General features: G+C 45.3%; 1 protein-coding gene across 1 annotated transcript in view; it reads left to right on the forward strand.

The window, feature by feature from the left end:
• Positions 1–16628, forward strand: part of TMSB15B (thymosin beta 15B) — a 43094-nt gene that overhangs the window by 504 nt on the left and 25962 nt on the right. The window lies entirely within an intron of this gene.

Raw genomic sequence — 16628 nt, forward strand, 5'->3', positions numbered from 1 at the left:
GCTTGAAGATCTTTTTTTTTTTTTCCTCGTCCAGTGTTCATCTCTTTCGGTTTGTCGTTCCCCTTGGGACTGTAAGTCCCTTCCCCCTGCCTTTGTTTGATTTTTTTTTTCCCTCTGAGCTGTAGGAAGTCTCCTTTTCCTTGTCTATAGTAGACTTCTTGCTCTTAATTTGATTTAAAAAAAAATGGCCCTTCCAGTGTGAAAGGACAAGCAGGGGATGGGCGGTGAGTCTCTGATTCGTTCTATTATTTTTAAAAAGGTGGGGAGAGACCAGCGCTATAACTCTAAATTGGAAGTGTGGCTTTTTTTTTTTTCTAGGCTAGCTTTTGTTTGTTCCCAAAAAATTTTCAGACTAGTGGGCAGCAGCTCCAAGCTGTAAAAGCAGACTTGCAGGGGAAATTACTGCTCAGTGGCTCTGCTACTGCTGCAGATATTGCTTCCCCCAACTTAATTTTATTGTATTTATTTTTGTTCTATCTCCCCAGTCTGCTTCTCCTCCCCTCTTCTCTTTCCTTTCTTGCTGCTGACTTCCTCCAGGTCTGCTGCCCCAAGAAGAAGGTAACATCTCTTTACTCCTGGGGAAATTTTGCACATAAACATTTAAAATTCTGTGCACAAAAACTTAATTCTGCATACTCTGTATTGGTCAAAAGAATATACCTGACAGTATTTTTAATTTAAAATGTAATACAGAAAAAAGTTACTACTCAAAGATGCAGGGTTTTAAATATTTTGAGCAGAATTTCCCTTCCACTCCCAGAGGGCCTGATGCTATAATGCATGCATGGTGCCTGCAAAGAGGGGGGGGGGGGGGGGGGGGGATAAGAACATGCCATACTGGGTCAGACCAAGGGTCCATCAAGCCCAGCATCCTGTTTCCAACAGTGGCCAATCCAGGCCATAAGAACCTGGCAAGTACCCAAAAGCTAAGTCTATTCCATGTTACCATTGCTAATGGCAGTGGCTATTCTCTAAGTGAACTTAATAGCAGGTAATGGACTTCTCCTCCAAGAACTTATCCAATCCTTTTTTAAACACAGCTATACTAACTACACTAACCACATCCTCTGGCAACAAATTCCAGAGTTTAATTGTGCGCTGAGTAAAAAAGAACTTTCTCCGATTAGTTTTAAATGTGCCCCATGCTAACTTCATGGAGTGCCCCCTAGTCTTTCTATTATCCGAAAAAGTAAATAACCGATTCACATCTACCCGTTCTAGACCTCTCATGATTTTAAACATCTCTATCATGTCCCCCCTCAGTCGTCTCTTCTCCAAGCTGAAAAGTCCTAACCTCTTTAGTCTTTCCTCATAGGGGAGCTGTTCCATTCCCCTTATCATTTTGGTAGCCCTTCTCTGTACCTTACATTACATTAGTTTTCCTCTTATTTTGGAGTAGAAAACCCTTTCTTTTCAGCCTCTTCCCTTCTCTAGTCTCCCCTGCCACTCCCCTTCCTTTTGCTTTGTATAAATCCTTTACACCCCTCTAGCTAGTCTGTTCTAGCAGGGGTAATGGAACTTTTTTTTTTTTTGGTTGGAGAGAGCTGTGCAAATTACACCAACTACCCACACCCAACCTGGTGGACAGAGGCAAGAGTTGGGGGGGGGAAAGGGGCAGGAAGAGAGGAGTGGGGCCGAGGAGAGGGTAAAACAGTCTCTCTCAGCAGCCCTAACTTAACTACTCCCTCACACACTCGCAAAAGAAGGCTCGGTGGTTCCCCCCCCCACACACACATACACAAAAACCAGGCCTCACCTCTCCCCTGAGCTCCCTCTTCTTCTGCTCAAGTCCCTTTCTCTTTCGCCCCTGCTCTCAGCCATCTGCTGTCCCCCCCTCTTTCCCTCTCTCCCTTTCAGTCTCACCATCTACCTCCTCCTCTCCCCTCACCCCTTCTCTTCCTACTCTTGCTTTTCCCCTACCTCTCCTGCCTCACACCCTCCTCTCCCTTCAGCCTCCCTTCTCTTTTCCCTTATTCCATCTATTCCTCCACTTCTTTCCCTGATCCCACCCCTCTCTCCACACCTTGGAACTTCTTGATTTTCAGGTGCCCTGGATTTTTGTGGTTTGGTGGGGGAGGGGAGGAACAAAAACCTCCCCCCCACTTGCATTCACACTCTTCCCCCCCCCCCCCCCAATCTCTCTCCCTCACCCACAACTCAAGGCCTCTGGAAAAACAGCTGCTGGCTTCTTGTTTGGAGGGGCAGTGCACCCCCTGCCCTCTGATACTTGGCCCATGGTCACAATGTGGGTGCATTTAAGTGGATGTCGTCTCCTGCCGCCATGGGGGGGTCACTGTCTCAGCTCTTACAGTGAGATCGGCCCCATGGCTGCAGGAGATGACATCCACTTAAAATGAGGCTGCGGGGGAGGGGATGCTCCCTTTTAAGCTTGCTTGTGACTCGAGTTGCATCTTTAAGATGCAACTTCTGCCACAAGTAAGCTGGGAGGAGGAGGAGCTGCTAACGCTCTTTGCAGGCCAGCCCAAATTTGGTGGGGCCATGGCCCACCCTCTTCAGGTTTAGAGTGGTGGCTTTTTACCAGAGGGTTTTTTCTGTGTAACCTGCCCTGACTGGTTTACTCTTATTTGTATGTGTTTTTTTTCTCTTCCCCCCCCCCCCCCCCCCCCCCCCCCCTACCATTAGGCTGCAGTTAAGCCTAAACCCATAACATTTTATTTACTTTCCTATTTTCTTTCAATCTTTATTTTTATCCTTCTTTGAACTTAATCTTTATAAGCAAGACTACAGATGTTCAGGCTAGTTTAGTTTTCCTCTCCCACACTCCAGACCTATTTTTTACCTCCCTTTTCAAAAGAGCAGTCTGAAGTTAAAACACACCATTTTTTTTTTCTTTAACCGACTACTATTAAGTCAGAGTCTACTTTTCTCTCGCCTCCCCACCTTCATTTCTACCCTCTGGCTTTTTTCCATACCATCTTGCAGCGAACAAAGCGTTCCATGCTCATAGCCCATCTGCTGGGAGAACAATAGTGCACGATGCCTGCAACAAACAGCAAGAGGCGGACACCTCTAAGTTTCAATTCTTTATAATTTTTAACAATAATACATTGCAAAACAACAATTTTACTTATTTCCAAAGGTAATATAATCCACATCCATCTGAAATTTGTAAGGAAAAACTAGAGAAGCATTTAAACTATGAGCTATTTTAAAGGTAATAGATATAAGGAATGTAGGTTTTAACCCCCCTTTACTTTTACTGCTACTGACATTCCTTCAGTCTCCCAGAAGAGTTCTGAGATGGTCTGGGTCAGTGAATTGATAATTCTTTCCATCCAGTTTTATTGCACATTTACGTGGATATCGAAGTATAAATTGGCCACCCTTCCCAATTACTTTAGATCTTAAGTCAAGGAATTGCTTCCTTATATTTTGCATAGCCTTCACTAGATCAGGATAAATCCATATTTTATTCCCATAGAAAGCTTTCAACCTATTTCGGAAAAAGAATTTTAAAATAGTATCTCTGAAATAAATGGAAACGTTACCAACATAGTACCTGTTTTTTCAACTACTATTTCATCTTGGGATTTTTCTATGAAGTCAAACAAATCTATTGTTACATCATTATTTTCCCTATGATCTTCTACCACATCTTTATCTTGTGTCAAGTGAATCTGCTCCTTCCTCTTAACTGTATTGCCTATGTAAAAAGCTCTTACAATAATAGGCATACTATGACCTGATATATTCAAGACTTTCTCAACATACATCTTAAACAATTCTATAGGTGAAATCTTGTTTATAAAGGGAAAATTAACAATTCTCAGATTTAAAGCTCACAAATAATTCTCAATATTCTCTATTTTCCTCTGCATTTCGAATTCAGCCTTAATTTGTTGAACCTGTATTTTTTCCACCTTCAAAAGGCGTTGGTCATAAACATCATTCTGCTTTTGTAAATTAATCGACTCGTATCATTAACAATTTTAGTTAAATCTTAAATAGAGGAGTCTAACTTCATCAATACCTTCCACAGTGTATCCATAGTGTTAGATGTAGGTCTTACTATTACTTCTTGAGATTTTACTTTTCCCGTTGTATGTTTCAACACCTCTTTGGGGGCCTTTAAAGATGTTCCTGATTTATTCTCATCTAAATCACTAGTTAAGGGAAGGGTTTTCCTTTCTACAATTTCTTCCCCATGCAATGTTTCACTGGCTTCATCCAAATCTAACCCATCCTGAGGGCTTTCTGGTAAACTGGAGGAGAGTTCCTCTTTTTTTTTTTTTTTTACCAGGAGGTGGTGGAATGTCCAAGGCTGCTGGATTCAAAGAGATGTTATCGGCTAATAGGGAGAGATTTATCTCCATCTCAGTCCCTATAGCAGCCCCCTCTACAGGAGCTATCTGTGGGGAGCTCAACCAATCACTGTCCTCTGTCCCTGCTCAAGAATTGGAGTACTAGCGGATGGCTTTAATTTTGCCTTCTGCTTAGTATGAGGCATTTATATATAAACCATTACAGAGAACTATAGGACTAATGTGTCTGAATCACCTACTTATTCTAAAAGCTTCCCTAATAGAGGTTAAGGAGTTCAAAACTATTTTAGTCCTACCTGAAATTGACAAAACAAACAGTATAACTGTTGGAGCCAGTCAGAGCCGCGCGCCCCTTTGACGTGCGGCTTCGGCAGCGCGCCTCTGCGACTGCGCGCAGAGGGAGGGCTAATTTAGATGTTACCTCTAGCCCCTCCCTATGACGAAAGTCAATCCATTTGGTTCCCTGAAGCACCGTCGGGGCAAGCACCAGCCTACCCCAGGAAGTCTCAGTTCAGAAAAAGTGAAGTTTTAGATGGTAAAAGTTTCACAAACACAATGCCAGGCAGGAAAAAGAGATAAGCGTATCCACAATCAGGTAAAATAACTTCTCCTTGCCTCCCCTTCCTGAATTCTTAACATTGTTTGCTTTTTGACTGCTGCAGCGCCCTGAGCCGCTGATTTCAATGTATTATCCACTATAACTCCTAGATCTTTCCTGGGTGGTAGCTTCTAATATGGAACCTAACACTGTAACTACAGTGTAGGTTATTTTTCCTTATGCCTCACCTTGCACTTGTCCACATTAAATTTCATCTGCCATTTGGATGCCCAATCTTCCACTCTTGCAAGGTCCTCCTGCTATTCATCACAATCTGCTTCAGATTTAACTACTCTGCATAATTTTGTGTTATCTGTAAATTTGATCACCTCACTCATCGCACCCCCTTTCCAGATTTATAAATAAGAATATAAGAAAATGCCATACTGGGTCAGACCAAGGGTCCATCAAGCCCAGCATCCTGTTTCCAACATTGGCCAATCCAGGCCATAAGAACCTGGCAAGTACCCAAAAACTAAGTCTATTCCATGTTACCATTGCTAATGGCAGTGGCTATTCTCTAAGTGAACTTAATAGCAAGTAATGGCCTTCTCCTCCAAGAACTTATCCAATCCTTTTTTAAACACAGCTATACTAACTGCACTAACCACATCCTCTGGCAACAAATTCCAGAGTTTAATTGTGCGTTGAGTAAAAAAGAACTTTCTCCGATTAGTTTTAAATGTGCCCCATGCTAACTTCATGGAGTGCCCCCTAGTCTTTCTATTATCCGAAAGAGTAAATAACCGATTCACATCTACCCGTTCTAGACCTCTCATGATTTTAAACACCTCTATCATATCCCCCCTCAGCCGTCTCTTCTCCAAGCTGAAAAGTCCTAACCTCTTTAGTCTTTCCTCGTAGGGGAGCTGTTCCATTCCCCTTATCATTTTTTGGTAGCCCTTCTCTGTACCTTCTCTATCACAATTATATCTTTTTTGAGATGCCGTTACCAGAATTGTACACAGTATTCAAGGTGCGGTCTCACCATGGAGCGATACAGAGGCATTATGACATTTTCCGTTTTATTCACCATTCCCTTTCTAATAATTCCCAACATTCTGTTTGCTTTTTTGACTGCCGCAGCACACTGAACCGACTATTTCAATGTGTTATCCACTATGACGCCTAGATCTTTCTTGGGTTGTAGCTCATATATATCAACCTAAACCACTGGTCTTAAATACAGATCCCTGAGGCACGCCACTGTTTACCATTTTCCACTGAGAAAGCTGACAGTTTAATCCTATTCTTTCCTGTTAATTAACAACTTTGTAATCCATGAAAGGTCATTGCCTCCTTTCCCATTACTTTTTTTACTTTTCTTAGAAGCCTCTCATGAGGGACTCTGTCAAATGCTTTCTAAAAATCCAAATACACCACATGCTAGTTTACCTTTATCCTCGTGTAATCTTCCTCACAATGTTGGGCACACCTGAGTGCTCACGGATGGAGGGCTAATGGTAGGAAGGGTGGTCTGCCCTTGGAATCCCTCAAGAATGACCCTTGTTCCCAACCAAGCATCTCTCCCTTCCTTCTAGTAAAAAGCCCTAGAATTGCACCCAAGTGCCCTTTGAGAGCTGAGATTACCCATTTTGGTAATTCATGTGGGGCATGGAGACTGTGCCTTCAGCATATTTTGATTTGATTTATTTATTGACTTCTACAAAAATGATCAAAGCAAGTTACAAAATTAAAAATGATAAAACATACAAACAATACAACACTAAAGTAAATCACTTGAAAACCATTTGATAGGTGAGAATTAACATAATCCAAGAAATTAGCATGCCCAGAGCTACCAAAAGAGACGATAACAATCAGATCAAGCTGGTGCCACCATCGCTGAGGTAGAGGTCCATGATCCTCCACCCCAAATCCTTCCTCAGTGGGGAGCTGGAGCATCAGGCAGCAAATCCTGAGTCCTGCTACGTCCCAGCTCAGGGAAGAAGAGTGGGGAAACTTGAAGGGGCCTTACTGCTGAGGATGACTGTGCGTCCCCTTCCTGCTTTCAACAGCAAAACCGGATCTTCCTCCAAAAGTAGTCTGGAGGAACTTACCCTGGAAAAAAATGCCAGTCAGTCACAAACACACTGCCATCTGAGGTCACTCTGGTTGAGTTATGGGGAAGACAAAGTGAGGGCCTGCAGGGAGAAACCTCTCTGAAAAAGCCGAAGACCTTACATACAAAATATCCCAATAGATAAAGCTGGGCATCTCCAAGACCCCCTCCATGATGGGGCTGGATAAAAGAAGGAATGAAAAGGTAACATACCTCCCTAAAATGCCTAAGAAGGAAAAACAGTAAACCTTCAAGTTCCCTGATCCCGCTCATACTTCTGCCAAGACTAGTGTCAGAAAGTAGAGATGTGAATCGTGTCCTCGATCGTCTTAACGATCGATTTCGGCTGGGAGGGGGAGGGAATCGAATTGTTGCCGTTTGGGGGGGTAAAATATCGTGAAAAATCGTGAACCGGCACACTAAAACCCCCCACCCTCCCGAACCCCCCCAAATGACTTAAATAACCTGGGTGTCCAGCGGCGGTCCAGAACGGCAGCGGTCCGGAACGGGCTCCTGCTATTGAATCTTGTCTTCAGCCGGCGCCATTTTCCAAAATGGCGCCGAAAAATGGCGGCGGCCATAGACCAACACGATTCCACGGCAGGAGGTCCTTCCGGACCCCCGCTGGACTTTTGGCAAGTCTTGTGGGGGTCAGGAGGCCCCCCCCCCAAGCTGGCCAAAAGTTCCTGGAGGTCCAGCGGGGGTCAGGGAGCGATTTCCCGCCGCGAATCATTTTCCGTATGGAAAATGGCGCCGGCAGGAGATCGACTGCAGGAGGTCGTTCAGCGAGGCGCCGGAACCCTCGCTGAACGACCTCCTGCAGTCTATCTCCTGCCGGCGCCATTTTCCGTACGGAAAACGATTCGCGGCGGGAAATCGCTCCCTGACCCCCGCTGGACCTCCAGGAACTTTTGGCCAGCTTGGGGGGGGGGGGGCCTCCTGACCCCCACAAGACTTGCCAAAAGTCCAGCGGGGGTCCGGAAGGACCTCCTGCCGTGGAATCGTGTTGGTCTATGGCCGCCGCCATCTTTCGGCGCCATTTTGGAAAATGGCGCCGGCTGAAGACAACAAGATTCAATAGCAGGAACCCGTTCCGGACCGCTGCCGTTCTGGACCGCTGCTGGACACCCAGGTTATTTAAGTCATTTGGGGGGGGTTCGGGAGGGTGGGGGATTTAATTTAAAGGGTCGGGGTGGGTTTTAGGGGGTTTTAATGTGCCGGCTCACGATTCTAACGATTTATAACGATAAATCGTTAGAATCTCTATTGTATTGTGTTCCATAACGGTTTAAGACGATATTAAAATTATCGGACGATAATTTTAATCGTCGAAAAACGATTCACATCCCTATCAGAAAGCCCATCCTCTGGCTGGAAGGGATGGAGCAGATAGTGGGGTGGGAGGAGCAGGTCCCTTCTCAGCTGGACTGAAGTCTTGCTGTAGGTATCGGGATCCCCCAACTGAACTGTCAATGTTTTTCTTTCCTCCTTCTCCCACTTTTAGTTGAAATGAACACCTTTATTGCAGTGGCTGGGGAGAACCCCCCCCTCAAGGACAAGGCCATAGGTTTAACTCTGGGGCAGTAGGAAGAGGGTCTTGGAGGAAAATACATTGGGTACATGGGGGGGCCAGAATTGATATCCCTAACCTAGAATTAGTTGCCGTGATCTTTTCCAAATGGCTGGCTTCTGTCAGAGTAGCCACAGAGTGGAGCCTGTATAGTATAGGCCCCATCATCTGAGCACCCTGCCATGCCATTCAAGAAAGCAAAGCCAGCTGGCTTCTGGCGTGGCACAGCAGGGTATATTTTAGTCACTCCAGACATGCGAGGAGCATGACTTTCCTGCTTGTAGAATCCTTGCAGGTTAACATGCTGGGAGTCCCACATCATGCCAGGCTGAATGCTACACTTGCAGATTTAGGACAAAGGCTACATGATCAACTTGATTGATCTGTACACGCTGACCTTCTTTTGCCATTTGTCAGCTCTTTTGCATACCTTGTATGTAGAGGAGGCTATGCTTGGGGGGGGGGGGGGTTTGACTTAACTGAATCCTTGAAAGCCTTGCCTGTAGCAGTCTTGAGTTCTCTCGCCACCTCGGCCACGTTCCTGGGGAAGACAGTCTGCCACTTCTCCCTCGCTGGTGGCCGCATCACCTGGCCGACTCCACTTTTCACGTTTTGCCTGGGTATGGGAGGGATGAGTCTGCTGCTCCCGGATAGACTGGCTTTGTCACAAGCTCTCTAGTGCCATTGAGTGGCAGCCTTCTTAGGCCACTATGCGATAATTGAAAGTGAGGCATCAAGCCCTTGACTAGAACCGTTTTTCCCGTAAGAAGTTGAGGACCTCATGATAGTGATCTGTGAGTTCTGGGTGGAATGGTGCTCCTTTTTGTGGTAGATTTTGCCTCGTTGAGCCAGTGGTGGGACATGAGTAAAATCCCACCTCAAAAAGCTCTGTCAGGATTATGCTAGAACACTGCTTCTCAACCCACTACGTGGGACACACCTAGCCAGTCCGGTTTCAGGATATCCATAACGCATATGCATCAGATTTGTATACACTGCTTCCATTGTTTTCAAATGTATTTCTTGTATATTAATCATGGATATCCTAATAACCTGACTGGCTAGGTGTGCCCTAGGACTGTGTGCACTAGAGGCATTAACAGGGAGCAAAGCTGAGACAGCACCTCCCACTTTAGGTGTTCTCTCGAAGCCAAGCGCTCTGTTATGGACAGATTCTGGAAGGAGTACATGGGGGAGGAGAGAAAACACTCTCCACCTTAAGGTGTGTTGGTGGGGGGGCTCTTGTGAGGTTGTGAATTGAGTGCCAATCAGAAATCCTGACTCGTGCTTCTTCTGAGCACCCCTCTTCTCCAAGCCACAGAAGAAAACTTCCTTCTGTGAAGGGAACCCCATCGGCACATATCTGAAACTAATCTGGGGAGGATGTTGGGACTTCCCCTCAAGCCTTTTCTCTCCGGAACCTGTTGACCCCAATGCCTATATGATTTCATGGGAGGAGCTTCATGCTATCAGTCAGAGCAACAGAAACAAGCTGGAGTGGCCTTGGGTCGAACTGATCTTTTTGCAGCCCTGAGCCAGATGCCTTGCAACAAGATGCTGTGCATTGAGGGACTGATGATGGAATTTTTCTGCCAGTTTTTGACCTGCTGGAGTCTTATCTCCTGTGAGTCCTAGCAGGAGCCCTGAAGACCCAAAAGTGACCACTGTCATACTGGCACATGCTATTGACCCTCCTCCCCAAAAAGGATCCGCAAGACCTGTGGAACTGGCACCCAGTCTTGTTACTGTATAAGGACTTCAAGATGCTAACCAAAGCACTCACTACACCTAGGGTCTATACTGGAGCAGGTACTCAACCTGGACCATTCATACACGGTCCTGGGCCTGTCCATCTTCAATAACATTTTTTGGGCCAGGACCTGATTCATTTTTATCATAAGACAAGTCTGCTGGCTGTACTTTGATAGGGTGGATCACCACTATCTCATGCAAACCCTGCAAGAGTTTGGGTTTGAGCCATTTTATGGGTTTTCTCCACCTCCAGTACTTGTCGTCCATATGTCTAGTAAAACTCAACTGGCCTTAACAGTGTCCTTTGTGTGGGGAACTGAACATGCCATACTGGGTCAGACCAAGGGTCCATCAAGCCCAGCATCCTACTTCCAACAGTGGCCAATCCAGGCCATAAGAACCTGGCAAGTACCCAAAAACTAAGTCTATTCCATGTTACTGTTGCTAGTAATAGCAGTGGCTATTTTCTAAGTCAACTTAATAGCAGGTAATGGACTTCTCCAAGAACTTATCCAATCCTTTTAAACACAGCTACACTAACTGCACTAACCACATCCTCTGGCAACAAATTCCAGAGTTTAATTGTGTGCTGAGTTAAATAGAACTTTCTCCAATTAGTTTTAAAAGAGCCTTTCCTGTACTGCTTGTGCAGGACACTATCTGGTCTGATGCTGAAGGAGTCTGGATTTAGTGTTGCCTTGTCTGCCTGTGTCAATGGTGTGTTCCTCATGATCAGGAGAGGATGCAAACCTGCCAGTGGGTTCATTCATCCACGTTCTTAAAGATCAACTGGGCTAAATGCTTAGGGCTTGTGATAAGATTGCAGCAGGTGGACCTTGTTATGCTCAGGCTTGTGGACCCTTGGCCGACAAGAGGGTGGTGTACCTTTCGAAGGGTCCGTAGGCTCTCTTGTCGGGTGGCGAGGCAGAACAGGAGGCGGGACCAGCTGACCCTTGGCACTGGAGGCTGAGGGTGAATACAGAGGCGATGAAGAGACGAGATGAGGCGCTGTGTTCTTCACCACTGGTGGTCTGCGGTCCCCCCGGGAGAAGCCCGTAGGGACCTGACTGCTGGGACTTAGGTGGACCTAGGGAGGTCAGAGCAACGGTGCAAAGGCCAACTGGAGCTTCACCCTGGAAGCCTGCAGTCTCCCCAGGAGGAGCCCGTAGGGACCCGGGCCGCTGGGACTTAGGTGGGCCCTTGGAGACGGAGTCTTGAGGGAGTCCTAGGTCGAGTGCCAGAAGGTCGTCGCTCACCAGTCCGAAGCCGTGCACCAGAGAATCGCCGCTTGCCAATCCAAAGTCAGGAACCAGAGAATCACCATAAGCCAATCCGAAGTCAGGAACCAGGAAGACAAAGCAGAAGCCAAGCTCAAAGAACTCACCGAAGCAAGCAGACTGGACAAAGCTCACAGGAGACGTTGCCAAGTCAAGGAATGAGCAGAGGCGGCCTCCCTATATACTTCCTCTGCTCTGGATCATTGGAAACAGGTGAGTTTAGTTAAAGGGACCAGGTCCCTTTAAATGCAAATGAGTTGACAGCAGCCATCTTGGATTTCCCCGGTGGAGAAGGAGAGAGACGCCGCTGAGGGAAGCAGGAGGCTTCCCCTGCAGCGGGCAGCACGGCCCGAGTCGGAGCCCTCCCCCGGGGCTTTCATGGCCTGAGACTCAGGTAGGGGAACATGGTCGTGGGGCGCCACGGCCACGGAGCACAACAGACCTATTTTTCAGTGAGTTTAGTCATTGTTTCCTGACTATGAAAAATCTCCAGAGGAGACAGTGGCCTTTCTTTATGAGCTGGAAGAGAAAGTGGAAAATCACCTAAAGTCATGGTCTGGCCTGCTGCAGGTGCTGTCATGCCACAGGCAAGTCTTGGGGATAAATCAGCTGGTGTCCATACTGTGACACCAGTTGACCAGCCTGAGTCTTCCTGCTGAGTTTCAAACCTGCACCCAGAGAAAGTTGCTGGATTTCTTCTGGGCTGAGAAGAAGCACTAGGCCTCTGTAGGTGTTGTCTCCCTTCCTCTACAAGACCACAAATAGGATCTTTGGTGTACCTGAGAACTCAAGTACACATTGTCTTTACAGGTCCTGCAGAGACTTCTATATGCAGACCCTTTTCTATAGTACCCTCCAGCAGCTTTTTTCACTATATGGGTGGGTTGTAATATGACTGGCAGCTCTGTTTTATATACAAGTCTTTGTCTTCTGTGACAAGGAAGTCTGCTGTCCCCTTGAATTTAGACTTCCTGGAAGAAATCTTCTCTACAATCCTGCTCTAATTGTAGGGATGCTGGTGTTCCTCATGGCATGCAGCCAGTAGTTGGTCACCTCTGAGGCTGACCAACATTCATGCATGTGGCCAGAAAAACTGGCTTGGCAGATGGGCATACTGCATAGTCTACCAAAAATAGTGCTACTTCCACCCATAAGAATTAAGGTAGCTATGAACCTGCCTACCTTACAAGGAAGGACTCTGCAGGCTGGAGTTCCCAGCCCATTTACCATTTTTCTTCCTCCTCCAGACCTAAGTATAGGCCCCATCATCCCATATCCCTCTCTTCCCCCCCCCCCCCTCCCAAAAGCTTCAGTAAGCTGCAGGACATTCCCATAGCTAGTTTTGAGGCTATTTGGAGGAGAGCCATTTACCAGCTGATTATCCATATTATGTACTACATTACCCTTGTTTCCCACCCGGATACCAGCTGGAGGGCAATGCTAGAAAGTGAGGTAGGTACCAACTATAGAAGAGTTACTACACTGAGCTTACACCTAAGAATATGGGGATATCGGTTGAAGAACCATACATGGGGTGATCTGCACAGGCTGTCTTCCAGCAGCATTGACCCAGGCTGAACCCCTTTCCATGGCTAGAGTTTATTTTCCATATTTATTGGAAACGCTCCCACCTGATACCCCTGTATATCTGAAGCATCTCCTGTTTAAGTTCTGATTGGCGTCTTCAACCCACCTATTCATGCATTGGTGTGCTATGGCCAAAGCCCTGTAGCATATCCTTGGGGCTATCTGCTCTGTTTTCTCCTCTCCCCAGCAAAAAAACACCATCTGCTGTGTAGGGGGCTCTAGTAAACATTGAATACCAACAGCCACTCATAGAAAAATCTTTAGCCTGATTTTATAAAATATCTTAAGGAGCTACTAACCTGTGTAAAATAAACCTCCAGCTCAGCTGTCTGAGCCATTGCTTGGTTAAGTACATCACTGCCCCTAAACTTACGAATGGGTTGGTTAATTGGCAGTATTTTATAGGGGTGTGCATTTGTTTTTGACATATTGGTAATCTGCAAAATATGTCCCTATTTGTATTTGTGGGGTCAAACGTATGGTGAACCCCCACAAATACAATGTATCTAACGAATAACCCCCCCCCCCCCCCCAAGACTTACCAAAAGTCCCTGGTGGTCCAGCAGGGGTCCTGGAGCGATCTCCTCCTGCATTCGGGCTGCTGGTATTCAAAATGGCACCGATAGCCTTTGCCCTCACTATGTCACAGGGGCTACCGCTGCCATTGGTCGGCCCCGTCACATGGTAGGAGCAATGGACGGGTCAGGAGGGTGGGGGGTTGTAGTTAAATTTAAAGGGTTGGGATGGGGCTTTTTTGGGAAACTAATACATACGTAATTAATGAACAGATCGGGGCCCCCCGAGAACGGATTTGGCTCCCCACAAATACGAATATCGAATGGGACGAATCCGTCCCTGCTGCACATCCCTAGTATTTTATCTCATAAGATTGGATTTTGTAAGTGATTTCTTGTAAATTGAACCCAGAAGCCAGAAATAAAATTTAATGCTGACTTTTAACATTTTAGCATTTCAACAGCCTTAACTATTTCTACAAGTTTGCACTGATCAATCTCATTGTACTGTAACTATCTTTGTTTCCTTACTGCCACTAAAATAGTCTAACTTTATAGAGAATTCTTTCAAAGCACCCTTACATTCTCCCCTCTGTATAGTTAGTATGATCATAGATATCCCAAGCTCTGACACTGTTGGCCTCATCCCATGTCTAGGTTGATCCAGTGCAGGCCCAGCCCATGGAGCAGTGGGTTAGGTTAGAACGCTTACCTATTAGAGGGATGGAGGCCCTGGGCTAGTCTCATGTTACCTGAGACTAATAGGTAACATTTTAAGAACATAAGAAAATGCCATACTGGGTCAGACCAAGGGTCCATCAAGCCCAGCATCCTGTTTCCAACAGTGGCCAATCCAGGCCTTAAGAACCTGGCAAGTACCCAAAAACTAAGTCTATTCCATGTAACCATTGCTAATGGCAGTGGCTATTCTCTAAGTGAACTTAATAGCAGGTAATAGACTTCTCCTCCAAGAACTTATCCAATCCTTTTTTAAACACAGCTATACTAACTGCACTAACCACATCCTCTGGCAACAAATTCCAGAGTTTAATTGTGCGTTGAGTAAAAAAGAACTTTCTCCGATTAGTTTTAAATGTGCCCCATGCTAACTTCATGGAGTGTCCCCTAGTCCTTCTACTATCCGAAAGAGTAAATAACCGATTCACATCTACCCGTTCTAGACCTCTCAAGATTTTAAACACCTCTATCATATCCCCCCTCAGTCGTCTCTTCTCCAAGCTGAAAAGTCCTAACCTCTTTAGTCTTTCCTCATAGGGGAGTTGTTCCATTCCCCTTATCATTTTGGTAGCCCTTCTCTGTACCTTCTCCATCGCAATTATATCTTTTTTGAGATGTGGCGACCAGAATTGTACACAGTATTCAAGGTGCGGTCTCACCATGGAGCGATACAGAGGCATTATGACATTTTCCGTTTTATTCATCATCCCTTTTCTAATAATTCCCAACATTCTGTTTCCTTTTTTGACTGCCGCAGCACACTGAACCGACGATTTCAATGTGTTATCCACTATGACACCTAGATCTCTTTCTTGGGTTGTAGCACCTAATATGGAACCCAACATCGTGTAATTATAGCATGGGTTATTTTTCCCTATATGCATCACCTTGCACTTATCCACATTAAATTTCATCTGCCATTTGGATGCCCAATTTTCCAGTCTCACAAGGTCTTCCTGCAATTTATCACAATCTGCTTGTGATTTAACTACTCTGAACAATTTTGTGTCATCTGCAAATTTGATTATCTCACTCGTCGTATTTCTTTCCAGATCATTTATAAATATATTGAACAGTAAGGGTCCCAATACAGATCCCTGAGGCACTCCACTGTCCACTCCCTTCCACTGAGAAAATTGCCCATTTAATCCTACTCTCTGTTTCCTGTCTTTTAGCCAGTTTGCAATCCACGAAAGGACGTCGCCACCTATCCCATGACTTTTTACTTTTCCTAGAAGCCTCTCATGAGGAACTTTGTCAAACGCCTTCTGAAAATCCAAGTATACTATATCTACCGGTTCACCTTTATCCACATGTTTATTAACTCCTTCAAAAAAGTGAAGCAGATTTGTGAGGCAAGACTTGCCCTGGGTAAAGCCATGCTGACTTTGTTCCATTAAACCATGTCTTTCTATATGTTCTGTGATTTTGATGTTTAGAACACTTTCCACTATTTTTCCTGGCACTGAAGTCAGGCTAACCGGTCTGTAGTTTACCGGATCGCCCCTGGAGCCCTTTTTAAATATTGAGGTTACATTTGCTATCCTCCAGTCTTCAGGTACAATGGATGATTTTAATGATAAGTTACAAATTTTTACTAATAGGTCTGAAATTTCATTTTTTAGTTCCTTCAGAACTCTGGGGTGTATACCATCTGGTCCAGGTGATTTACTACTCTTCAGTTTGTCAATCAGGCCTACCACATCTTCTAGGTTCACCGTGATTTGATTCAGTCCATCTGAAATGTTTCTTTGGGAGGAGAGAGAAAAACAGGCTAAGACTCTTACTCAAATCAGAAAATTCAGTCCCAACAGGAAGCGGTTGATACTATTGCAGAAATTATTAAATTGATGGCAGATATGTGGTAGAGATTTGTCATGCATTGGTAGTCAAGGCATAAGACTACAAAGAAAATGAATTTAACAGCAATAATTATGTACCTCCTTGTTCTTTCCCAAACCTCTAAACCAGTTCAGGTGCCGGAGGTTAGGAAGTCACAGGACTCTTTTTATTGAATAGGCTGTACTGTAGTTTGATTTTTGACTTGAATAGTAAACATAAAAAGGTCCGCTGGGACTGAGATTAGTTCTAAATCATGGGCTATTAGAATACAATGTGATAATCTTACTGCAGGTGCAACTTATAAGGGAGGCATCTGTTCTTCCTTTATTGTACACATCAGCACTTGACACAGGGAGCAGCAGTAGGAAATGTTGACAATGAGAATCATTTGTTGTTTGAATTCA

Source organism: Rhinatrema bivittatum, chromosome 6, assembly GCF_901001135.1.
Source record: "Rhinatrema bivittatum chromosome 6, aRhiBiv1.1, whole genome shotgun sequence".
NCBI classification, from domain to species: domain Eukaryota; kingdom Metazoa; phylum Chordata; class Amphibia; order Gymnophiona; family Rhinatrematidae; genus Rhinatrema; species Rhinatrema bivittatum.